The sequence below is a fragment of the Phodopus roborovskii genome, unplaced genomic scaffold (assembly GCF_943737965.1).
Source record: "Phodopus roborovskii unplaced genomic scaffold, PHOROB, whole genome shotgun sequence".
NCBI classification, from domain to species: domain Eukaryota; kingdom Metazoa; phylum Chordata; class Mammalia; order Rodentia; family Cricetidae; genus Phodopus; species Phodopus roborovskii.
Genome location: NW_026125276.1, coordinates 48,456 through 75,727, shown reverse-complemented (window position 1 = coordinate 75,727; position 27,272 = coordinate 48,456). Strand labels below are relative to the sequence as shown.

The window sequence follows — 27,272 nt, the reverse complement described above, 5'->3', positions numbered from 1 at the left end:
AGGGGACAAGATGAAACAATTGTCACTTGAATAGATGAATAAGTGATCAGATCTAATGAATAGTCTGATGACTTTACCATGTTATGTCCTGTTTTCTGGAAGTTCATTAGGATTATTCACTTTAACAACAAAAGTGTGTGGAAACCATTTCATGATGAAGATGTGCATACATGCATCACACTGCATACCTTAAACATGCCACCTTTTACTAACAGGCTATTTTAATATATTTGGAAAAAAAACTTGAAACCATGATGCTCAAACTCTGTCTGATAGATCCTCAGTGGATTGATTCCCTGACTCAGTTTAGTAGTCCCTGTGCAATCACTGTGGTTAGTAGTGAGCCCTGTGGATCCACTGTGTTTAGTTGTGAGCCCTGTGCATTCACTGTGCTTAGGAGTGAGCCCTGTGGATCCACTGAGTTTAGTTGTGAGCCCTATGGATCCACTGAGTTTGCTTTGTAACAAGCCATAGGCAGCATTACCAGTGTTGAAAGATTTAGTTTTGTGCATAAGAAACATCCCAGTGTTTCAGAATGCATGGACAACTAATTTTTATAATAAAATTCTATTCTCCCCAATGGTGGGTTTCTCAAGATTCCAATTTGATAAAACACGTGAAAGCTAATTGCTTTTTTGTTTGTTTGTTTGAAGCTTGTGAGTGGATGATAAAGCACACACTGTGTAGTACTTTGTGGGCCTTTTCCCAAAGCAACTAATGGGCCTTGTCCTTTATATATGAATCACCTAAGGGGAAAACCAACTAAATCAACAAGGATTTTGCATAAAACTAAATTTTTGTATAAAAACTAAATTCTTTGAAACCTAAGGTTTTAAACATAAAATAAAAACAAAAACAAACAAACAAACAAAAAACCAAAAAACAGTGGGAGCATCTTAATCAGTGTAACTGAATAATACAGTCACTGGAAAGTGTCAGTAAAAGCTGAGAGAGAATATAAAGAACATGACAAAATTACACTAATATATTTACTGAGTCCTTCTTAATTTTCAGTGCATAAAGTTTTGTGATATATTGAGGAAAATACACTTGTAATTGTTTTTGGTTTTTTGAAACAGAGTTATTCTGTGTAGCCTTCATTTTCCTGGAACTCACTTTGTAGACCAGGCTGGCCTGGAACTCAGAGATCTGCTGGCCTCTATCCTATAAATGCTGAGACTAAAGATGTGCATCTCCACTGCCCAGCCCACATACAATTTTAAAGTATTTAAATAGTAATTGGCCTTTGATTCTCTATATTTCGGGGCCTTGTTATATTTCAGGATGATAATGAAGAAGAAGAAAAAGATAACTTCATTGTTTACTTTTGATTTCTGCTGTTTTGGAAGTTTTAACTTTTAGACATTAGAATATCAATACCCCATGGTGTTCAAAATGTCAACAGAGAAAATGACTTAAAGTAGCTGCAGTAATTTGGTTTGTTATTGCCTATGCATACTTTTACTAATTCCCTCCCCATTTGCTAATCATGCTCCATTCCAAATTCTCCTGAATGAATTTCTTTTCTTGAAATATTGATTTATAATATATTATATACTTGGAAGCAAATGAGAACTAAATAATGATAATGCCAGTAAAAATATCATTATGCTTTGAATATTTAACCAGCATTTGTCTTGTATCAGAGAACAATCTGTGACTGAATGGACACAAGAACAGGAAGGCCAGCACTGGCTGAGGTTGCACTCCAACTGGGAGAATCTCAATGGGACCACCTTGCAGAAGCTGCTGGTGCACAGGTAAGAACAGCTTCATAGCAACCATGTGTGTGCACATTATGGAACAAAGGCTGATTAAGGGCATTTCCTCCATGTTTCACAAGAAAACACTAATAACTTTCACAAAACGTTTGTTAATCTTCACATTTCAACATTTATTTTCTCTTCCTAGATAGGATTCATTTTGACAAATTTCATATTTAATCGGAACTACGGAGATCTAGTCTTAAGCCTCATAATGTCTTGTTTTGAAATGAACTCTCACAAACTGCATTACCTACAGATACTGTGTTGGACTAGTTAACAGGAGAAATTAAGTAAAGATATTAAAAAGTTAGAGTTTGAGAAAATAATAAACACTAGGTAAAACTAAAGTCATGAAGCCTTGAAAGTCTTCCCCTCTTAACTGATGATATATTAAATAAGTTTGTCTCCTTTGATTATTGAGGCTGCAGGAGGAAAGTAAGTAAAAGTACGTGCATTCTTTTAAAAAAGATTTGTTTTCATTCATGTAGCTGGGTGTGTGAGAGTACATGTATATAAGGGCAGGTGCTCACTCATGAGGCCAGTAGGTGTCAGATTCCTGGAACTCTGAGTGACAGGCCTCATGATGTGAATTCTAAGTACAGAACTCAGGTCCTCTGCAAGAGTTCTACATGATCTTAACTACTGAGCCATCTCTCCAGCCTCCACTGTTTAAAAAGGTTTAGTTTGATTTTTAATAAGAGCATTTGGGGGGGCTGGGGCTCAAAGCTAAGGCTTCATACATGCCAGGCAATTACTCTTCCACTGAGCTATATTCCCAAGGAATAAATTCTTATTAGATACTTACTACATTGCAGGTACTAGTCAGGTTGTCTTATCTAGATTATTGACTCATTAATTCCTTACAATAAACTCCTGAATTATAATTGTCTTAATTTAACAGCTGAGGAAACTAAGGGGTAGATTTAAGGGTATTTAAATCACTATGTCAAAGGTCACAACCTACATAGTGTAAGTGATGGTGAACTCAATTTAACTTACCTGACTACAAAACATAAGTGCTAGGTACATCACATCTTAGGAACCCCAAAGAAGTAAATTAAAGGTGGCTTTTCACGCTTGAGAAGAATTTTTTCATTGGTCAAATTTAACCCTCAGATTTCTTAATACTTTGTCAAATTAAATACTTTCTTCAAACCAATGCCTTAAATATTTCAACACAATGATGTTCCTTTAAACTGGGTATGGAAAAAGCCCCTCAGATCAAATAAATGAATAAATAACTATTCACTTTGGGGGTTTGTAAACCTGGCTTATTAACTAAATGAGATCTTATGTAACAAGTTTGCTACAAGGAGTGGGGTGGGTAATCTTTATTAGTCTGTATCAAAAAGCTGTAATTTAAAAAATATAATTATTCACAACTAATTTTGACTGTCATTTTTTACACTATAACCAGGACTAGGCTCAGAAAGGTTATAGACATAAATGAAAGGACAGGAAGATTTGATCCCAAGGAACATATATCAACTGAGTACAGTCCAAGATTTGAATGCAGTGTCTAACATCATTTCAGATATCAAGGGTACAAGACTTAGAGAGACAGCTCAGTTGATAAAGTGCCTGCTGTCTAAACATGAAGACCTGAATTTGGACCCCCGCATTAATGCTAAAAAGACTTGGAAGCATGCATAATCTCAATACAGGGAGAATCCTGAGGCTTGCTGGGTAGATACTCTAGCCAAATCAGTGAGCTCTAAGTTCAATAATAGATCTGCCTAAAAGATGTAGTGAATGACTAAGGAAGTTATCAACCAAAAATGGCCACTAGCTTCTACATACATAAGCACACATGTATAAACACAAATACATACAAATGCATGCTACGCCCCTTGGGATTATATAGAATACATGCAAGCTCCCTTTTTTCTGTCAGCTCTTCCACAGTTTAACCTTGGCAGTCTGGTAAATACATTTTTCTAGCCTAAGTGTCCTATTCCTTTATCTTCTATTTAAAAACATAAAGCAATATTTTATTCCTCTCAACCTGTATCTCAGGGTTCCCCCCCGGGGGGACAGGGGTATATATCTGATATGCTCATCTCTCACCATAGATTCTAACTATCAAATATGATGATGTAAAAGAAGCTTTGTGATAAGAATTTCTCTTTCCACAAATGTGACACCTTGTTATGATATCAAATAAACAAATAGTGTGCATTCTCCCACTGAAGGCTTTGACTATACCTGTTCCCTGAGAAGCCTTGCAGGAAGACAACTGTGCTCAGAGAGTATAACACTCTCCTGATAGTGGACCCTGTGTTGCCTGACTTTGATAACATGCTTCAGGTAAACAGTAAGCATCCAACTTAATATAATGTTTTATGTTTCCAAACCTAGGCAGTCCTGTCCAAGCAGAAATAAGATTTCCTTCTGTGTACTAAGCAAGGTAAGATTGGTGGTATATCATGGGACATGATATTAATTTAACTGTGGGAAACAGGATCATTTATGCATGACAACCAGAGCTCAGAATCTACTTGGGTTTGGTGATGAATCATGGTCTGTGATTTCTGCTCCTTGTTAGACTGTGGTCGCCGCCCTGCTGTAAGAATGAACAAGAGGGTCCTCGGGGGTCGGACTAGTCGCCCTGGGAAGTGGCCCTGGCAATGCTCTCTGCAGAGTGAGCCCAGTGGACACATCTGTGGCTGTGTCCTCATTTCCACGAAGTGGGTTCTGACAGTCGCCCACTGCTTTGAGGGGTAAGCTGCACTCTTCCATTTCATTTTTCTCTGGATCTTTTCATTTGTTGCTTGGAAATTCTCAGTGGTGTATCACTCCGTGAAGTCATTTCAGTGCAAATATCATAGCCACTCTCCTTCCTGGGCCTTTATATGTGAAGCTCTTTGCCCTTTTCATCTTCTGCTCACTTATGGTGAGTGGCTATATGGTTCTTAGAATGAATGTATGTGCTCAGGAGGGAAAAGTAAAATGAAGAAATTCAGAGGACCAATTCCCAGGCCCAGTTCAGCCTCTGTTCTGGACATCTTAAGTGTATTATACACATAGGAGCACATGGAAATGGTTTGTTTGGAAACTGCATGAGGTTTAGATGAACATCTAGTATGTAGTTTTGGAAGTAGAATTAAAGGTATAATATTTGTGGTAGGGTTCTCAAAGACACAGAACCAAGACTTTGTCCCAAAAATATCTTCCCCACAAGCTTTGTGAGGGCCAAAAGTGAGGTACTCTAATTAAAACCTTAGGAGCCATGCCCAGCAGCAACCAGTAAGACTGAAAAATGTGTACATATCTTTGAAAAGTATTTCCGTAAACATACATTGTGCATTTCTCCCTGCCAGTGTGGCCTGAGTATGCTTGCATTTCCTAGCAGTCATTATTCAGCCCCTCCCATACTTCCTTTCTGTTACTTCCTCGTCATCCTGAATTAACTCTTATTACAGCCTGATGAACACTTCTCCACAGTTCTAAATACATTCATTTGTCCACATTGTTGATTTCCACAATTTGAAAGGACATTTTGTACATTGCTAATGCTCTTCTCTATTGGCAATATTTTGTGGGCATCCCTCTAGATCACTTCTTGTAGAACTATTGCATTCTTTTGGAAGTTAAGTACTATTCTGCATAGGCTTATCAATTTTTCTACTAGTATTAAGTTGGTGAATATTTGAGGTACTTTTAATCTTCTCTTATCATTACAATGCTGGGGGAAAAGCTCCTTCTTATGAAAAACTAGTCTCCTATGGGTGCTATTGCTTCTAGAGGAAGGTGTGAACACACTCAGCTCCATATGAGGGTCACAGACATGGATATTTGCTTTGCTTCTTGAGGAGCTTAGTAGGGAGGCATTTTTTTTTTTAAATTTGAGATTGTAATAAAGTTACATCACCCCTTTCCTACCTCTAGATTCACTCATGTACCCACTTTGCTCTCTTTCAAATTCATGGCTTTTAGTTGTAGTTACACACACACATTCTTAAATACACAAATAAAACTTGTTTAGTCTACAGTGTTGTTTCAGGTCTGAAAGTTTAATATTGGATAATTATTTGGTGTGCTCTTCCCTGGGGAAGACCATTCTCAGCATTCCTTGGTTTCCTATAATTCTCTGTCTTGGTGCAGTGGTTTGAATACATATGACCCCCATAGTCTCATGTGTTTGAATGTTTGGCATAGGGAGTGGCATTGTTAGGAGGTGTGGCTGTGTTGGAGGAAGTGTGCCACTGTGGAGGCAGTTTCACTCAAACCAGGTCAAGTGGGACAGACTTTTACTGCCTGAGGATCAATATGTAGAACTCTCAGCTCCTTCTCCAGCACCTTGTCTGCCTGCATACATCCATGTCATGCCATGATGATAATGAACTAAACCTCTAAAACTCTAAGCCACCCCAATTAACCCTAACCCTTTATAAGAATTTCCATGGCCATGGTGTCTCTTCACAGCAATAGAAACCCTAACTAAGACACTAGGTTTGAGGTCTCCTGACCTTCTCCTACCCCCATCCATGTAAACATGTCTATTATTGTCATCACTGTTCAGGTCATGTTTAGTCAGCCATATTAGTGAGACTTCATGGGTGTATTTTCTCTGGTATTCCTAAGAGAAACAATCTCATATCAAACACCCTGATATAACTCTTACAGTCTTTCTGCCCTCTATCCTGCAATGATCCCTGAACCTTGAGTGAATGAGTTATGTTGTAGATATAACAGTTGAGACTGGGTTCCATAACTCATTTGATTAGTTGTTGTTTTCTGTAGTGGTCCCTGTCTGTTGCAAACAGAGGTTTCCTTAAGGAGGCAAAAGAAATATACTTATCTGTCTGTATAAGAACAAATATTTAGAATGTAGTCAGTGCTAGTTTAGAAAAGTGGTGGTTGTAAGTTTTCCTCCAAGATGATTTCACTAGTCCTAGGTAGTTGGCTAGGTTTCCAGCACCAGGCATGATTTCCTTCTTGTTGAAGGGGTTTTAAATCCAAATAAAGAGCTGTTGGTTACTGCCAAAGTATGTGTACTACTGCTGTACCCTTAGAGTTATTGTCCCACATTGGTCATTGTTGTGGTTCACAGGTAGGGTGATTGCTTCCCTGCTTTAGAAGTCTTAATGTCACTCTTGGATATTACAAAAACTAATCTTTCAAGTCAGATTCAGCTCAAAGCCCTCTGAGTTTGTCTCAAGTACATGGCCTCCACTTCTGGGGGACAGGGAATAGCCAAGGGCAATAGAAATAGTCTATAAAGTTGGTTGGGGACAGCCCCAACCAACAAAGGTGACAGACATTTAAACATGCATTCCCGAATACTTGACAAATAAGGATAAAATGAAAAAGAAAGTGATAAAATTTGATCACTCTACTAGGCAAAAATAATACATAAGTATCAAAATAGTACCTTCTCTTAAGAATTTTTATATGTGAGACCCAGAATGATTGGAGGCTCCATGAGTATGTCTAGAAACACACTGTGATGGTATTATTCTAGAAGAGGCCAGATGTTTCCAGATGTCTTTTCCAGTTGTGGTTTATAGCCCATAGAAAGCAAAAGGTTACTCTTGCCAAGCACATCCATCACTGGTGATCACCTCAATGAATTCATGGCTCTTCAAGGGAACAACACTCCTAATGTGCTTACAAATTCAAGTTTATGGGCTGTTCTTCTTGTTTCCACATGTGGTGTCAAGGTTTCCTCCTGCACTGGAGGATCTGTACAGTGAGAAGGGAAGCTTTCAAGGTGTGTGCTTATAATTCATGGTTTCAAAATGTTACCAAAACCTTGAGGAAGTCTTGTGGAATACAAAATTTAACAGCTGTCAGGAGGGGCCTGCTCATCTATACAAGGTTAGGGATTACCCAACTTCAAACAAGCTCTTGCTTGACTGTGTACTCATAACCTAATTCTCTTTTATGGTCTCTCCAGTGGCACTGCAGGCTTCTCAGAACTTTTAATTGTCAGGCATATTCTCTGTTGGGGCCATCAATTGCTGCAATTATTTGGACTTACTTCATATCCTGATCCCATACTCTGGCAAGGCATAACATGATCCATCTGTGGGCCCTTTCATCCTGTCTCTTTTAATTATATTGGTGGGAAAGGAAAGAAAATTTGCTTTGCATTCCCATAGAGAGGTATTTAAAATTACCAAATAAATTAAAACCATGAGATACTAAGTTGACCAGGTCAAGCCCCATATGCCCCAATACCAATTCAACTTCAAAGTGGTAACTTAATAGTCAATTCCCTCCCTTCCTTGAAAGACTGAAAAATGAACTTCCTGGGTCAGCCCACAGTGAGTAATGACCAAAGCTTCTAATTCCTTCCCAGGAAGCTTGTATGCCAGGCTACATGTCCACAACCTCTAACACTGTCATGTCTCTTGTGTCTGGATTTCTACCACCCTGACCAGTCCAGAATTTTGGCTGTGTTTGCATTTCTGCCCATATTACCTAGCGTTCTTTCTCTCCCTCAACATTTGTGGTCCCATATGTCCAAAGAACATCTGTTCTTTGACAGGGTCTTCAGCATTTCCATCCTTCGATCTTTCTGCCAGATATAGCAGGAAGACCTCCAAGGTGAAAAGCAGACTTTGTAAATTTTTTCATGTTCTTAAGAACAGAGACAGAACAGTACTCAAAAAGAGAGAGGGAGAAGAAGAAGATGATGATTTGTGCCATGTCTGACTTTCAACATCAATTGGATCTTTAATAATCCCTGAGGATCTTTCCATCTAACTCTGGGAAACACCTCTTATTTGTCACAGAACAAATCATGCCCTTAAAATCTCAACTCTTGTGGTCTGACAGCTTTATAATTCACCCAGAAAGGAATTACTGACATTTGCGTTGTGTTCTCAGGATTATCCCTTCATTTTGGTGCTTATGAACTAGGTCAGTCATTCACAATTTATTTTTTCATTTCATCTTCTGGTTTGATACATTCTTATCAGTAAAATGTTCACGAACACAGAAAATTTCAGCATTGGACTCATACTTCCCCTGTGGTACTATGCTCAGCATGATTGAAGTGTAAGCAAATGTGGTTTTAAAAGATTCTTGGTGACTGCAATCTGGATCCATGCTGCCCACTGCTCTGCCTCCTATAGAGATATTCCAATCTTTCTCCGGGGCGGGGGGGGGGGAGTCTATAATGTAGATAGTTGTTGGACTGAATCAGCAATCACCATAGTCTCTGGAACTTCTAACACTAACTGTTTCCCTTCTCTTTTTGGTTAAAAGAATGCTTTAGCCAAATTAAGTTTGGCGGAGTTTAATCCAAAAAAGAATGGCTGTGCATGGGAAGCCTTCAGAACCAGGAGAGATAGAAACTTATGTTTTCGGTGTCATCACTTCCTTTTGCAGTACACCACACCTGGGACAGAAAGGTTGAGCATTGTTGGAGAATATCATGCATCCAGTTGCTAACTGATCTCATGTCAAATGTGTGATATTGAACCTCAAATGAGCTTTTAATTAATGCAATGGACACTTTTATAGTAGTCTTTTTTCACCCCCAAGAGATAGTGATCATTTGACCGTTTTTATCTCAACAAGTCTCCGTTTTTCTCTACTGATCTCACTTCATATATCATGGATATCATTTTGCCATGTCATTTATCTTGTCTTATCCTACTTCCAAAACTTTCCTCGTATCTTTGGTCATATTTCCTGTTTTGTGTTTGGTTGTGGTGGGTGATGTGCCTCTTCTGGTTAGGAACAATCATGTTTCTTTTTAGCTTTCATAGACGTTACTCCTGAAAGTATCATTCTACTCTAATCAGTTTCTCCATGGGAGCTGGAATCTCACTGATGTAAAAGCCCCTCTCTTTACTTCTATCTTCAACTATTGTTCTTTTTTAATCACTGTTCATTGTCTGCTATAGTTACCTTCTCCATCTAAGAAATGATGTTTACTAGAGCTTGGTAATACTGTCCACCTTGCCAAATCCAATAGCTCACTGGAATCTCCCTTACCATCTCCTCACTGTATCCTTCTTAGAATAACTTTCTCTCTTTTTATTCTAGAGTAGTGAAAAAATCTTTTGGCTTTCATCTTGTTTTCATGACCTACTGTTTTCTTTTCTTTCTCCAGCTTCTCCTATTTTGGGAGCACTGAATGTTCCAAGGCTCACTGCCTGGCTTTTTAAAATCTGTCTTCAGTTACTGATCTATTTTTGTGCCATGTTCAAGCAAATATGAATGTAGCATATTATCATATTTAAATATCAGATATTGTTAATGGATTTCAAATTTGTACTTCCTGCCCATCCCACCTTTCCTCCCAATCAACTACCATTACCTGCTACTACTACTACTACTACTACTACTACTACACACACACACACATACACACACACTTAATGCTTAGAAAAGATGTCCATTGAAGATGTAATAAAGACCCTACTTTACATGGCTATTGATTACTCTTGTCTTTCAATGACCAGCTAGAGGGTCAGTAGTCTCTCATCAATGCTTCCCAAATACTGAATTGTTCAATATTTCAGTGTATTAAACACACATATTCAATTACATAGAAGATGAATTTTATGCATATTGTCTGCAAATCATTTTTGAATGGAGAGGTGGAAGCAGGGAGAGTTATAGGTAGAAAGCTCTGCTTGACTTTAGTTATCTATTAACATGAAATTATCTATTAACATGAAATGAACTGTGACAGACAGCACTTTTCACAGAGAAGCCATTTCTTTTTACTCTATTTTTCTTTTGAAACAAACCCATACTCATTTTGTGGCTAACACTTTCAATAATTGTTAGTTTCATGCCACTCTCTGCTAGATTCCAATTTCACAGTGCTTGGATCCATATGTAGTTAAACATTAACTATTTAGATATTTCTTCCTTTGCCCCCATTTACTGTGATCACTTGTGATGGTAAAATACAGACAGTGAATGTTAATATTTCTACTTAGCTGTGTTAGCTTTGGGACTTTGTAGCTACTTTATTTTTTTTTTTTTTTTTTTTTTTTTTTTTTCTTTTTTTTTTTTTTTTTTTTTTTTTTTTTTTGCATATAGAGTATTTTTTTATTTAATTTTATATAACAAACTCCAATTAAATGAAAACAAACATTTATACACAATATTTGGGAATTTGGGCGTCGTTCTTTCCAAACTACTTCCTGCTGGTAAGGGGCGCTGTCTTGGGGGATTCGAAGAAGATTCAGATATCCTAGCTGTAGTCTGTAGGGCTGTTTTGTCCAGCTGTTTGGAATGTAGGATCAGCTTGTACTCTGTTTCAGGCGGTCTGGTGTGATCAAACCACATTAGTCTGGAAGGAATCCACATCTTTTCATTTTCTGTGGAAACAAAAATAGAAATACTTTTCCCCAGTAACTTGTTCTTCAACTTAAATTTTGGAGTCAAAGCGTTTTTTTTTTTTTTTTTTTTTTTATTATTATTATTATTTTACATGTCGATCCCAGTTCCCTCTCCCTCCCTCCCTCCCTCCCCCCAAGCCCTCCCTCCCTCCTTCCCTCCCTTTTACCCTCTCTACCCTCTCCCATGCACTCTAAACACCCTCCCCTCCCAACCCCCCACCACAATACAATATGTAGGGGAATGCCATCCAGTTGGGGTCATGTAGATCTGACAGGTCCTGTGAAGTAGGGACTAGGGCTTCTCTCCTATCTCTAGAATAAGGCAGTTATCCCTCCATGGGGGATATGTTTGCAAAGTCCTTTTGTGCACCAGGGATACATCCTGGCTCCACTGTCTGAGGTCTCTTAGACTGCTCAGCCCTTCTGGCTGAGACCCATATTCAGGGGAGTCCGAGTCAGACCCCTGTTGGCTTCCCAGCTATCAGTCTAGTGGCCCTTAGCTCCTCCTTGTTCAGGTAAGCTGTCTCTATGTACTTCTACCGCATGGTCTTGTCCTCTCCATCTGCTTCTGGGTTCTAGTTTGACTCAGTGTTTATGTATGGGTGTTTGCTCCTGTTTTCAACAGGCATTAGTTGAGGACTCCATGGAGAAGTTAGTTGTTGATCTCACTCTCCGGGAAGGGCATTTATGATAGCCTTTCCACGGAAGCTGAGATTGTTAGTTGGGAGCAGTCTTGTAGTTCCTTCGACCTTTCTTTGTGTTCAACTTTATCTTCAAACCAATATTGGCTCCCTCTTTTATGTTCTCTCTCTCTGTCTCTGTCTCTCTCTCTCTTTCCTATTTTCCATTCCTAACCAGGCTCAATCCCTCCTAGTCGCACATGCCTTCCTCTCCTCCCCTCTCATTTTCTCCTACTTCTCTCTCCATTAGCTGTCCTCCCCCACTATACCTGAGGTCTGGGGGACTTGTCCCTTCCCAGTTCTGTGAGGGACTTTATATGAATCTCTTAGAATACAACTTGTATCCTAGTTCCTCTGGTGATGTGAATTATAGGCTGGTGATCATTTGATCTAGGTCTAAAATCCATATATGAGTGAGTACATACTGTGTTCCTCTTTTTGTGACTGGGTTACCTCATTCAGGATGGTTTCTTCAAGTGCCATCCACTTGCCTGCGAATTTCAAGATACCATTATTTTTTTCTGCAGAGTAGTATTCCATTGTGTAGATGTGCCACATCTTCATTAACCATTCTTCAATTGAAGGGCATCTAGGTTGCTTCCAGGTTCTTGCTATTACAAATAGTGCTGCTATGAACATAGTTGAACAGATGTCTTTGTTGCATTGATGTGAATCCTTTGGGTATATGCCTAAGAGGGGGATTGCCGGGTCCTGTGGTAAACTAATTCCCATTTTCCTGAGGAACCGCCATACTGATCTCCAAAGTGGCTGTATGAGTTTGCACTCCCACCAGCAGTGGAGGAGTGTTCCACTTTCTCCACATCCTCTCCAACATAAGTCATCACTGGTGTTTCTAATTTTAGCCATTCTGGCAGGGGTAAGATGGTATCTCAAAGTTGTTTTGATTTGCATTTCCCTGATAGCTAAGGATGTGGAGCATTTTCTTAAGTGTCTTTCAGCCTTTTTGATTTCCTCCATTGAGAATTCTTTCTTCAGTTCTGTACCCCATTTTTTAATAGGGTTATTTGGTGTTTTGTTGACTAGTTTCTTGAGTTCTTTGTATATTTTGGAGATCAGCCCTTTGTCGGATATAGGATTAGTGAAAATCTTTTCCCAGTCAGTGGGCTGCCGTTTGGTCTTGTCAACTGTGTCCTTTGCCTTACAGAAGCTTCTAAGTTTGAAGAGGTCCCATTTATTAATTGTTTCTTTCAGTGTCTGTGCCCCTGGAGTTATGTTCAAGAAGCGGTCTCCTATACCAATTTGTTCAAGGGTACCTCCTACTTTCTCTTCTAAGAGGTTCAATGTGGCTGGATTGATGCTGAGGTCTTTGATCCATTTGGACTTGAGTTTTGTGCATGGCGACAGACATGGGTCTATCTGCAGTCTTCTACACACCCTCATCCAATTGTGCCAGCACCATTTGTTGAAGATGCTGTCTTTGCCCCATTGTATCATTTTAGCTGTTTTGTCGAAAATCAGGTGTTCATAGGTGCATGGATTAATATCAGGATTTTCAATTCGATTCCATTGGTCTACCTGTCTATTTTTATGCCAATACCAGGCTGTTTTCAGAACTATAGCTCTGTAGTAGAGCTTAAAGTCAGGAATGGTGATGCCTCCTGATGTTCTTTTATTGTATAGGGTTGTTTTGGCTATCCTGGGTCTTTTGTTTTTCCATATAAAGTTAATTATTATCCTTTCAAGGTCGGTGAAGAATTGTGGTGGGATTTTAATGGGGATTGCATTGAATCTGTAGATTGCTTTTGGTAAGATTGCCATTTTTACTATGTTTATCCTACCTATCCAAGAGCATGGGAGGTCTTTCCATTTTCTGGTATCTTCTTTAATTTCTTTCTTTAGAGTCACAAAGTTCTTATTATATAGATCTTTTACTTGTTTGGTAAGCGTTACACCAAGATACTTTATGTTGCTTGTGGCTATTGTAAAGGGTGATGTTTCTCTGATTTCTTTCTCTGCCTCTTTGTCGTCTGAAAAAAATAGGGCTACTGATTTTTTTGAGTTTATCTTGTATCCTGCTAGTTTGCTGAAGGTGTTTATCAGCTGTAGGAGTTCCCTGGTAGAGTTTATTGGGTCGCTTATGTAAACTATCATATCATCTGCAAATAGAGACAGTTTGACTTCTTCCTTTCCAATTTGGATGCCCTTGATCTCCTTTTGTTGTCTTATAGCATTAGCTAGAACTTCTAGTACGATATTGAAGAGATATGGAGAGAGAGGACAGCCTTGTCTTGTTCCTGATTTTAGAGGAATTGGCTTAAGTTTCTCTCCATTCAGTTTGATGTTGGCAGTTGGTTTGCTGTATATTGCTCTTATTATGTTTAGGTATGTTCCTGTTATCCCTGACCTCTCTAATACCTTTATCATGAAAGGGTGTTGAATTTTATCGAAGGCTTTTTCTGCATCTAGGGAGATAATCATATGGTTTTTCTTTTCCGTTTGTTTATATGGTGGATCACGTTGATAGATTTTCGTATGTTAAACCATCCCTGCAATCCAGGTATGAAGCCTACTTGATCATGGTGGATGATTTCTCTGATGTATTTTTGAATTCGGTTTGCCATTATTTTATTGAGTATTTTTGCATCGATGTTCATCAGGGATATTGGTCTGTAGTTTTCTTTCTTAGTTGTGTCTTTGTGAGGTTTGGGTACCAAAGTTATTGTGGCCTCATAAAAAGAGATTGGCAATAAACCTTCTGTTTCTATCTTGTGGAACAGTTTGAGGAGTAGTGGTATTAGTTCTTCCTTGAATGTCTGGTAGAATTCTGCACTGAATCCATCTGGCCCTGGACTTTTTTCGTTGGAAGGCTTTCGATGACTGCTTCTATTTCATTTCGGGTTATAGGTCTATTTAAGTTGTTTGTCTGTTCTTGATTTAATTTTGGTAAGTGATAGTTATCCAGAAACTTGTCCATTTCCTTTGAATTTTCAATTTTTGTGGAATACAGATTTTGAAGTATGACCTGAAAATTGTCTGGATTTCCTCTGTGTCTGTTGTTATGTTCCCCATTTCGTTTCTGATTTTGTTAATTTGCATGTTCTGTCTCTGCTTTTTCGTTAATTTGGATAAAGGTTTATCAATCTTGTTGATTTTCTCAAAAAACCAACTCTTTGTTGCATTGATTTTTTGTATTGTTTTCCTGGTTTCTATTTTGTTGATTTCAGCCCTCAAGTTGATTATTTCCTGGCGTCTGCTCCTGCGGGGTGAATTCACTTCTCTCTGTTCTAAGGTTTTCAGTTGCGCTGTTAATTCATTTATGTGACTATCCTCTGTTTTCTTCATATGGGCACTTAGTGCAATGAACTTCCCTCGTAGCACTGCTTTCAAGGTGTCCCATAAGTTCGGGTATGTTGTATCCTCATTCTCGTTGAATATTAGAAAGTCTTTAATTTCTTTCTTTATTTCTTCTTTGACCCAGGAGTGGTGCAATTGCACATTGTTAAGTTTCCATGAGTTTGCAGGTTTTCTGCTATTTGTATTGTTGTTGAATTCCAATTTTAAAGCATGGTGGTCCGATAAGATACAGGGGACTATTTCTATTCTCTTGTATCTGTTGAGGTTTGTTATGTCTCCTAGTATGTGGTCGATTTTAGAGAAGGTTCCATGTGGAGCAGAGAAGAAGGTATATTCTTTTGTCTTTGGATGGAATGTTCTATAGATGTCTGTTAGCCCCAGTTGAGACATAACTTCTGTTAATTCTTTTGTTTCTTTGTTGAGTTTCTGATTTGTGGTCCTGTCTAATGTTGAGAGTGGTGTATTGAAGTCTCCCACTATAAGTGTGTGAGGTTTTATATGAGCTTTGAGTTTTAGTAGTGTTTCTTTTACGAATGTGGGTGGCTTTGTATTAGGGGCATAGATGTTCAGAATTGAGACTTTGTGTTGATGGATTTCTCCTGAGATGAATATGAAATGACCATCTTCATCTCTTTTGACTAGTTTTGGTTTGAAGTCTAGTTTGTTAGATATTAGGATAGCTACGCCTGCTTGCTTCTTATTTCCATTTGATTGGAAAATCTTTTCCCAACCCTTTACCCTGAGGTAATGTCTATCTTTGGAGCTAAGATGTGTTTCTTGTATGCAGCAGAAGGATGGATTCTGTCTTCGTATCCATTCTGTTAATCTGTTTCTTTTTATAGGTGAGTTAAGACCATTAATGTTGAGGGTGAGTAAGGACCATTGATTGTTGATGGTTGTTTGATTTAGGTTTGTTGTTGGCAGTGGTATTGTGAATATATTTGTTCTGCTTCACCCTAGGTTTCTGGTGTAGTTGGATTATCTGTTGCCTACATTTTTGTGGGCGTAGTTACCTTCCTTGGGTTGGAATTTTCCTTCCAATACTTTCTGTAGGGCTGGATTTGTAGATACATATTGGGAAAATCTGGTTTTGTCATTGAATATCTTGTTCTCTCCATCTATATTGACTGAGAGTTTTGCTGGATATAGTAGCCTAGGCTGGCATCCGTGTTCTCTTAATACTTTTAGAACATCTATCCAGGACCTTCTGGCCTTGAGGGTTTCCATGGAGAAGTCAGGTGTAATTTTGATAGGTCTGCCTTTATATGTTACCTGTCCTTTTTCCTTCGCTGCTCTTAATATTTTTTCTTTATTCTGTATGCTAGGTGTTTTGATTATTATATGTCGAGGGGTCTTTTTTCTTTGGTCCAGCCTATTTGGGGTTTGGTATGCTTCTTGTACTTTCATGGGCATGTCCTTCTTCAGATTTGGAAAGTTTTCCTCGATGATTTTGTTGAATATGTTTTCAGCACCTTTGAGCTGGGCTTCCTCACCTTCCTCTATGCCTATTATTCTTAGGTTTGGCCTTTTCATGGTGTCCCACATTTCCTGGATATTGTGTGTTAAGGATTTGTTGGATTTATGGTTTTCTTTGGTCGATGAATCTATTTCTTCTAGTTTATCTTCTGCGCCTGAAATTCTCTCTTCCATCTCTTGAATTCTATTGGTTATGCTTGTGTCCGTGGTTTCCGATTTTTTGCCCAGCTTTTCAATTTCCAGCTTTCCTTCCATTTGTGTTGCCTTTATTTTCTCAATTTCGGTTTTCAAATCTTGAACCGTTTCCTTCACCTGGTTAATTGTTTTTTCTTGGCTTTCTGTACTTTCCTTAAGGAATTTGTTCATTTCTTCCACTTTTTTGTTTGTTTTTTCCTCTATTTCTTTAAGGGATTTTCTCATATCTTCTTTGAGGGCCTCTATCATTTTGATGGTATGATGGTGATTTTTAAGTCATACCCTTCTGCTTCCTCTGCTTTGTTGTTGTGTTCCATTCTAGTTGGTGTAGATTCCCTAGATTCTGGTGGTGTCATGTTTGTCTTTCTGTTGTTAGGTGTTCTCTTGTATTGCCTTCTTCCCATAGCTTCTTCCTGTAGGTGTTGGTGGTGTCTCTTCCCTCTCTCTATGGTCCTTCCCAGATGGGCTTATGTGGATCAAAGATTCAATGTCTGTATCTCTGTGTGGTCCAAGCTCTCTAGGAGGCTTCTCTCTGGCCAATAGCCGGGAGAAGAGGACGAGGGCTGGACTGGAACTTGAGAAGTTTTTGCAGGGTAGTGGGATCTCACTGGAAACTGGCGCTCTCAGCTGAGACCTCGTTCTTTGGCAGGGCCCGGATTTGGGGGTCAAGGATCTTGCCTGCAGGAACTCCAAGTGGACCCGCAGAGATAGGCGGATCTCTGGGAGGGGCCTGGGACTCCAGCAGAGGACTGGAGGCGGGGTCAGGGACCAAGCCGGTGGAAATTACAGGTGGTCCCACGTGGATAGTCAGGTCTCCTTTGTTCGGAGTTGCTCCGAGAGGTCTCCGGGTAGGGTGGACTGTTGGCTCCACCCTCTGTCCCAGTGCTCAACCAGAGCGGCAGGACCGTAGGTGGGGTAGGGCACAGGGTGGGGGGGTAGGCTGGAGGTTGGGATGGGTGGGGGTGTATCAGAGCTCCAAGGGTGCTCTCAAAGGGGACCGGAGACAGGAGCAGCAGGATCAGGGGCCAATCCAGGGAGTTCAGGCGGGGGAGGGGGGAAAGAGGTTGAAGGGGACAGGCAGCCCCGATTGGGCCCAGACTCACCTCTGGCCAATAGCCGGCAGAAGAGGACGAGGGCTGGGCTGGAACTTGAGAAGGTTTTGCAGGGTAGTGGGATCTCACTGGAAACTGGTGCTCTCCAGCTGAGACCTCGTTCTTTTGCAGGGGCCCGGATTTGGGGGTCAAGGATCTTGCCTGCAGGAACTCCAAGTGGACCCGCAGAGATCTGTAGCTACTTTATAATACCTCTATTTTTCCTTCCTTCCTTCCTTCTATCTCCATTCCCTTTTTCTTTCCTATATTCATTCCTGTCTTTCTTCTTTTCTTCCTTCCTTACACCCTCCATTCCTTCCATTCTCTATTCTTTTTTCCTTCCCTTCTCAAAATTCTCTCAAGTGTAATTGCTAAAGCCCCCCCCCCCCCCACATAACACACTTAAGTCTTTCTGTTAGAATTTCTGGGCCCTTACTTCAACTTTCTGCAGTTTTATCATTGTTAGCTGACTCCCATCATACCTGGAAGATATGCTCAGTAAGACAGCATCCACCCCTATCATCTGTCATCTTATCACCCACAAATAAATTTCCATCCACCTGATAAGCTTTCTTTCCCCAGTTCTTCAGTTGATATCTATGGATGCTATTCATTGCTTCAATGTTCAATAGAAAATGTGTGGTGTAGGTGTTCAAAGGACCAGGACCAGAATTCTGTCACTATATCTGGGACATATGTGACTTTCCATTAAGTACTCCCATATACCTCTCACTTTACGTTTGTTTGAAATGGTCTATTGGTGGTCTGGAACTTGCCAAGTAGAGTAGGCTGGCTCAGCAGGCTCCAAAGATCTGTCTGTCTTCCCCTTCCCAGTTGAGTTTAGAAATACACATGACAACCCTTTTTCCTGGTGTGAGTTCTGGCGACCTAATTCAGATCCTTGTGCTTATAAAGAAAGCACTTTTACATCAGAACAACCCTTTCAGTTCCTGGATCTGGGGAACTTTGGCACAAATATCAGTAAAGATGGTGCAGTTCTCTTTGATGCTGTTTTGAAGCTTGGCATCCAAATTGGAAGGAGTCTTCTTTATATAGTGGATTTAAAGATCATATCCTTGGCTCTTTGTACCATGATTTTCCCCTTTAACCTTAAAACCATGTCCTGTTTGTCACTGGGCATCCATGTAGCCTAGGACTCTTCCCCCATCTTCTTCCTCCTAGAGACAGGGCTGTGTGTGCCCTTGTTCTTGACTCCTTTCTCTAGCACATGCTCAGTAAACATATGGAGTTAACACTTACCATGACATGTAAAATAACTGGTTGACATAATGATATCAGTCAACCCTTCATACGCTTCTTGATATCAGAAACCCTTTTGGTCTTTCTCAGTTATCTTCTTCCATAGCTATGGAGGAAAAACATTAAGAAGCACTTTACATTTCATATAATATGCATAATAAAACAGAAAGGCATAATTCTGTCTGACTTTTCCCTTTCTTGCTCTTGGTGAATATTAATGTTGTAAGAATGCTAGGCTGTGTAGCAAGACTACTGAATGTAAGTTAATAACAGTTTTGGGTTTATTGACTCCCTAGTTTTACTTTTAGGTTTAAATTAACCCCAATATAATCAATTAAGTACTGAATTTTGATGTTATTTCATTTTATTACAAATAATTAAGAATTTTCAATTACTTTAAATATTGCTTATGACTTAAGCAGAGGGTGAACTGTTGTAATAAATAGAGCTAAGTTGTTGTGGTTCTGAGATAAGACGCTTCTAATGAGGCAATTAATAAATCATTCTGAAAAAAATGTTGTTGACTTCAGATGTCTTAAGCAATAAATTTCCATGTGAATGTGGCATTTCCTCATTGACCATGTAGACTTACCCCTGAATGCTAGGAAGAAAAAGTAACAAAAAGCTGGAGAAAGGGAGGAAAGAAAAAAGGAGGGAGTGTGCACATTGACAGTATTATGTAAAGAAACATAATTTTATAACATTATCTTGCTATGACCAGGACATGACACTTCCTCCAACTTATTACAGTCATTTCATAAATTTGCCATTTTCACTCAATCCTATAATTTGCATAGGCAGAGGTTATGCCTCTTGCTTGTTGTAATCACTAGCATAATGCTTGACCTAGAAAAATTACAATTTATCTGTATTCACTGAATCCATGACATAATTTTTATAGGTTTGACACTAATTTTTTAAAACAAACTACAGAATGTGTGACTGTTAGTGAAGTTTGAGCCAAAGATCTAATGGTACCAAAATAAGTTTGAACGTTGAAGCCAGGAGAGCCTGCCCCATACTGATTTCCAGCTTTGATTTCCTATCAAGTGATATGGTAGAGACGTCTAAAGAATTGGTACTTCAATATCTCTCCAAGTGATTCCATGTTTACCCTGACATGACAGGTCTACATGATGAAATCAGTCTACTCTAACTGATTTGACCAGTAGTTCACAAGTGAGGAAGAGTGGTAGAATGGCTAGTTCATTGTGCCATAGTATAAGGGAGTATCCACATAAAGAATAAGCCCCTAATGCTATTACCCAACAAATACCCACAAATTTGACTATAGTCTACTGTGGACAACAAGGGTCTACAAAAATAGGAGAACATGAAGTGATCAAAAGAGATTTGTTTACATGTTTGGAGTCTTTTTGATCACTTCATGCTCTTCTATTTTTACAGAACCTATTATTTGCCTTGTCCTACATATGGATGTAGCAATAAGACCAATAAGATCCCTGCTATAGTTGGAATCTAGAATGTGCCCCCTCTTTTGATTATTTATTTTTTGTTAATTTGACACAAACTAGAGTTATCTTAGAAGAGGGCCTACTTCAGTTAAGATTCCTCCATCAGATTACCTGTAGAGCATTTTTTCAGTTAATGGTTGACATGAGAAGGACCAGCCCACTGTGGGTAGAGCCACTTTGGGCAGGTGGCCCTGAGTTGTATAAGAAAATGAGCTGAGCAAGTCATGGAGAGCAAACCAATAAGCAGTGTTCCTTTGTGGCTTCCGCTTCAAATCTTGCCTTCAAGTTCCTGTCTTGATTTCCTGTTTTGGCTTCCTTCCTTCAATGGACTATGGCCCAGAATTTAAGCCAAACAAACTCTCTCCTCCCCAAATTGATTTTGGTCATGGTCCCTATCACAGCCACTAAGCTAACTAAGACAGCCCTTGGTAGGCTTATACTTTGCCCATTTGTATTCCAGCTGGTGGCACTATATTGGAATTAGGGTCTAGAAGTAGATGGGCCTCTGAAAGTTATAACCTGTCCTCTGGTTTTATCCTTGCTTGCACTTTCTGAGCTGTCCTAATGGGAGGAGCCTTACCACACACACTTTTGCCACCACAACTTCCTTCCCTATCACAGTGAACTAAAACCCTCTGCAACCATGAACCAAAACAAATCTTTCTTCTTTTAATCTGTGTTTGTGGTATGGTCACAGCAATGTGAAAGTACTAACATAGTTTTTGTTTTCACTGATAAAAAACTCTGTGGGGTAGGAGAGGGCAAGATGGAGAATAGACCGATCCATTGATATAAAATGTCCTTGATAGCCATGAGAACCATGAGAAGGAAATTAAAGCATGTTCATGAGCAGAGAACAATAGAGAAGGTAGAATAGCAAGGTACAGGATATACACTGAAAGTAGGAGTGGGGAGGACTTTCTGCTGCCTGCAGTGCTGGGTTTATAAGAGAAATGATTCAGTTAGTCACTGGTGATAGGAAGCATTTGATTACTGAATTCTTAACATTACCAATCATCTGGATGACCCTTGTACATCTTGGCCATTATCAAACATCCAAGTGAGTGTGTTTAAGACAATTGGATCAAGCTTGTGACTCAGGTCAGAGAATTCAGCTCATGGTTTACACATAGGAGTCACCAGAGTAAGGTTATTTTAAAACCATGGGGTTACAGGAAATCATCAAGGGAGTGTGGAGTGCATAGAGAATGGGGAGGAAGTGTCCCAGAACATGTCAATATTGACACTGAGAGTGTGGGAGAAGGACCCAGAAGAAAAAGTATGCAGGGGGCAGTGAGCAACACATGGGCTTGGGGGAAATTCTATTATTTATTTATTTATTCTTATTTTACATATTGATCCCAGTTCCCTCTCCCTCCCTTTTTCCCTCCCTCCCATGCCCCTGACCACCCTCCCATCACATCCCCTTCCCCCACTCCACAGGGCAGGTGGTGCCTTTCAGGAGGGGGTCAACAAAATCTGTCAAGTCATTTGGAGTAGGGACTAGGCCTCCCTCCTGCCTCTAGGCTAAGGGAGTATCCCTCCATGGGGAATGTGCTCCCCAAAGTCCTTTTGTGCACCAGGGATACATCCTGGTTCCACTGTCAGAGGTCCCTTAGACTGCCCAGACCTTCTAACTGAGACCCATGTTCAGGGGGTGTGAGTCGGTCCAATGTTGGATTCCCTGGGGGGGGGTCTCATTAGCTCCTCCTTGTTCAGGTCAGCTGTTTCTATGTGTTTTTATAGCCTGATCTTATCCTCCCTATCTGCATCTGGATTCCAGTTCGGCTCAGTGTTTAGCTGTGGGTGTCCACTTCTGTTTCCATTAGCTACTAGATGAGGGCTTCATGATGGTGGATAAGTTAGTCATCAATCTCATTATCAGGGAAGAACATTTATGGTAGCCTTTCCACTGTTGCTCAAATTGTTAGTTGGGGTCAGTCTTGTAGGTCTCTGAACATTTCTCTAGAGTCAGTTTTCTCTTCAAACCTATGATGGCTCCTTCTTTTATGGTATCTCTCCCTCTCTCTCTCTCTCTCTCTCTCTCTCTCTCTCCTCTTTTTCTCTTGTCTATTCCTCCTCTGGCTCAATCTTACTAGTCCCACATGCTTTCCTCTCCTCCCCTTCTCTTTCTCCTAGCTCCCTCTCCACTCACTGCCTCCCCCACACTCCCAATATGTGAGGGACTTTGTATGAATCTCTTAGATTCCTCCTTGTATCCTAGTTTCTCTGGCGGTGTGAATTACAGATTGGTGATCCTTTGCTCTATGTTTAAAATCCATATATGAGTAAGTACATACCATGTACCTCTTTTTGTGACTGGGTTTCCTCATCAGGATGGTTTCTTCAAGTTCTAGCCACTTGCCTGCGAATTTCAAGATTTCATTGTTTTTTTTGTTTTGTTTTGTTTTTGCCCCCCCCCCCCGGCAGAGTAGTATTCCATTGTGTAAATGTGTCACATCTTTATCCATTCTTCAGTTGAGGGGCATCTAGGTTGCTTCCAGCTTCTTGCTATTGCAAATAATGCTGCTACAAACATAGTTGAACAGATGCCTTTGTTGCATGGGTGTGGATCATTTGGGTATATGCCTAAGAGGAGGATTTCTGGTTCCTGTGGTAAACTGATTCCCATTTTCCTGAAGAACTGCCATATTGATCTCCAAAATGGCTGTACAAGTTTGCATTCCCACCAGCAGTGGAGGAGTGTTCTGCTTGGGGCAAATTCTAAAGACTAATACGAGCTGTAAATTTGGGGGAGAAAGTTAATTTAAAGGTAAAATTGTCTAAAATACTGATGATAAATGCTCTCCTAAAATGGGACATGAAATTGACCATTGGGTTTGTAAGTGGCCATTTAAAACCCTGACTTTGAAATTTGCAAATAGCTGCCCTGAAAACCTGACACTTTGCTGAGGTGTTTGTTCTTTCTTAGAAAGGTCTCTTAGTCTTGGCTTTCCCACTCTGTTCTCCTTTACAGCCCCTCCCCAACCTCTGCTCCTCTCTTTTAATTTTAAATTACCATTCTTATACCATGAAACAGGTAACTGACCCTAAGCCCAAACAAGTTCTATTTTCAAGAACATCCTATTCAAGAAGGCCGAGTGCTTATTACCAAAATTGCAATGGCCCTACACTAAGATGATGTACAAATTTGAGAAGCATTCCATATTTTAAAAAAAATAAAATAATTAAAGAAATAATGAAGTCTGAGCTTTGCATTCTCATATAATAACACTCTGTTATTTGTTCCTCAGTCCATTGTGTGACCACTTCTTATGTGAATATATTAGGAGTTAGGCTTGGGAATAGTCATTGTTTATATACAAAAATTACTTTTAAAAGCTTGTGCAATTAAAGTAGATAGAATTGAAGGTACTCTTGAACTGTTTTAGGAGAGAGGATTCTGATATTTGGAAGGTGGTATTTGGCATAAACAACCTGGACCATCCATCAGTCTTCATGCAGACCCGCTTTGTGAAGACCATCCTGCAACATCCCCCGTTATAATCGAGGCGGTAGTGGACTATGACATCAGCATAGTGGAGCTGAGTGATGAGATCCATGAGACAAGCTTCGTCAGACCTGTTTGCTTACCCAGCCCAGAGGAGTTTCTGGAACCAGATACATACTGCTACATCACAGGCTGGGGCCACATGGGCAACAAAAGTAAGCCAGGGTCATCAGTGATGTTTGCCCTTTCAGCTCATAATGGAAAAGCACTATGCTTCCTTCTGGCTTTGAGTATCATTTCCCATTTTCCTTGTATGTCACAGTCACACGGGGTAAATACTTTGTGTTATGTTCTCTCTTCCTTCTAAGCCAGTTGTAAACATGAAGAATCCATCATAACACATAAACCTGCCCACCTGCGATGCAAACCTAAACCCCCTTTTCCACAGCTGTGACTTTCTCCAGGGAGCTCCCACCAATGTTTTGGACCTTTTATGCAAGGTGAAAACTGACAGACATCCCTGCTAGAGAGAGCAATGATTTTGGCTATCTCCTGGCAGAATTTCCCAGAGGCTATGTGGAATGATTAGGTGATTCTATTTCTGCAGTCAAGCTACACGATCACATTTTCAATTTTGTAATTGATTTGTTCTTGTCTACATATATAGTACATCCTTCTATAAAGAAATGTGATACATATCTTACTATTTAAATTGCTTAAATTTGGTTTTATAAAACAGTGAATTTTCTTTTTAACCACTTACTCTCCACCTCCCCAAAGGGCATTTGCATATAGTTTGGCCTATTTAAAGTTTAGAATAAGAGCTGAATCCACAAAATAGTTACATTAGATGCAGGAGTAGGCCATGCTTCTCAGAATGGTGGTATATATTGGCCTCCTGGCATCTTGATATTAACCATGGGAACACCAATTTAAACGAATTTGTTTTCCTATTGAAATTTAATCAGATTTTTTTTAGCTGTTTCTTTTTTTGTATGATAAAAAATGATGGGAAGGATGTGTTTAAGACATCGATGACTCAAGAAAATCTTCCTATAAGAATCTTGAAAACAGTGTTGCCTTACAATGCCACCATTGCTATACATGGTGCTTTTTAAAAACTATGGTTAGAATTGTAATGAAATGAGCAGAATATACTTCATAGTATCTCTATTTGTATTCTTCACAAAATATCTATATGAACTTATAGTGATTGGGTACCATAGAGCTTACACAGCAGTTAGGGAGTAGCATGAAGACCAGGCAATGGGATTCATTCAGGAAGATCCGACTGACCTCAGCTGTGCTAGTCTCTTGCCTTCCACAGAAGGAATGAGATAATCCTGCAACACAAAGGATTGTTACACTGAGGAAAATCATTTGTTGTTCAGAAGATGCTGATGGTATAAGCCTCACCTACCCTAGTGTGAGCCATGTTGGCTGCTGTTTCAATATCATTATCATTCTGACAACTTGTTAAACTTGTACTACATCATATTTATTTTTCCCCAAATGGGCACTGCTTGCCCATTGATTCTTCAAAGAACAGTCTGTATGATTTTTCAGGATGTCCAAATAAGACTTATGAGGTTTTACTTGAAGACAGCAACTACTATTCTTGAAAAACTTTAAGCAAGACAGAAATCATATATTCTGTCTATTGTAAACAAGCAATGATATCACCCTTTTTAAAATCTTTCTAGCACAGCTTCTAGGAGTAAGGGTTCAATATCAGAACAATGGCCATAGGTGCTTATATGAGGTGGGCCTCTCCCCATGAGGGTTAGCTTTTTTTCTGATCCTAGAGAGCATGACAGATATGCTGAGCTAAACACTCTGCCTTATTTCCCCCCCTGCACCTTTTCATTGTTAAAGCTGTTTTTCCACAGCATATGACAAGGGAGAAACAATCATCTCAACACTTCTGCCACACTAAACAAATAAGGGAAAGCTTAATAATAATAATGAAGTGTTTCAAACCAGTCTTTTCCTTGAGTTTTTTTTTTTTTTTTTTTTTTTTTTTGACAAGGTTTCTCTGTGTATCTCTGGCTGTTCTGGGATTAAAGGTGTGCACCACCAACACTCAGCAGGTTTAGAGATGATATTTAAGGGGAAAGGAAGGGTTCTCTAGGGATATGAACATATTCCTGTAATACTGTTCAATTTGTATTTTGAGTCACTTTCATGCCCTTGTGCATTTTTGTTTCTTCTTCTTTTCAAATGCAGTGCCCTTTAAGTTGCAGGAGGGAGAAGTCCGCATTATTTCTCTGGCGCAGTGCCAGTCTTATTTTGACATGAAGACCATCACCAATCGGGTGATATGTGCTGGCTTCGAGTCTGGCACCGTGGACTCATGCATGGTAAGGTGCCTTCGGACTGTGGCAGCAATCAGAATCCCCCATGACTTTGGTGTGCTTGCATAGCTCATTACAAGCCATCCCTTAGGAACATTTGTGAAAATTGTTCACTGCCAGGTGGAGGACAGTTGTGTGGGCACATCTCCTTTGATCATTTTGGTGGCTAGGGCAAGCTTAATTATTAGGGGCAAGTGAAAACCATAGCTTTAAATCCACCGCCTTAAGCATTAGGGGGGGACACCAGAGGACATTGCCAGGTATAACCATGAAGACATTAGGATATACATTGGCTCCCGTAGTGTGTGAAAGAACTTGTCTCTAATGTGACCACTTGAGATCTGGTGGCCTTCATTTGATTACCAGGCTGTCAAATGTCACTGCCTCCAACCTCAGGCAGGTTGTATGGATATAGCTATCTTCAAAGAGTGCCTCTCAGCAGTGTGGGGAAGGATTTCACTTCAACTTACCATTTGTTAGCTATTGTGCTGAACTGTCCCTGGGGTTCAAACGGGCAAGTGCACAAAGAGGCTGGCAACGGAGGAGCAGGTGGTGGGTTTTCCGCGCTGCTGTTCTGTTGTTTTGGAATGATCAGGCTGCTCCTCAGATTTTAGAATTAAACAGAGATAAACCATGCTTGTCATTAGCCCCACATAATTAAAGGGCATTTGTGATGGTTCAGTGTAGACCATTTTGAACATCTGATTAATGGAGGAGGGCATGTTTTATTTTCCATTTTGAGTATTTTCTACTTTTATAAGATCATTTCAATTTAAAAAATAAAATGTTTTGACATAATTAGTTTTGATACATCTTTTTTTAACCTTAAGGTTTTTTTTGGGGGGGTATGGCATTGTGTTTCATGTAGGAAGTAACTAAGTCTTCAGGTCTTGTGACA

At 39.7% G+C, this 27,272-nt stretch overlaps 1 pseudogene; it reads left to right on the top strand.

The window, feature by feature from the left end:
- Positions 1-27,272, top strand: part of LOC127229339 (atrial natriuretic peptide-converting enzyme-like) — a 55,283-nt pseudogene that overhangs the window by 27,458 nt on the left and 553 nt on the right.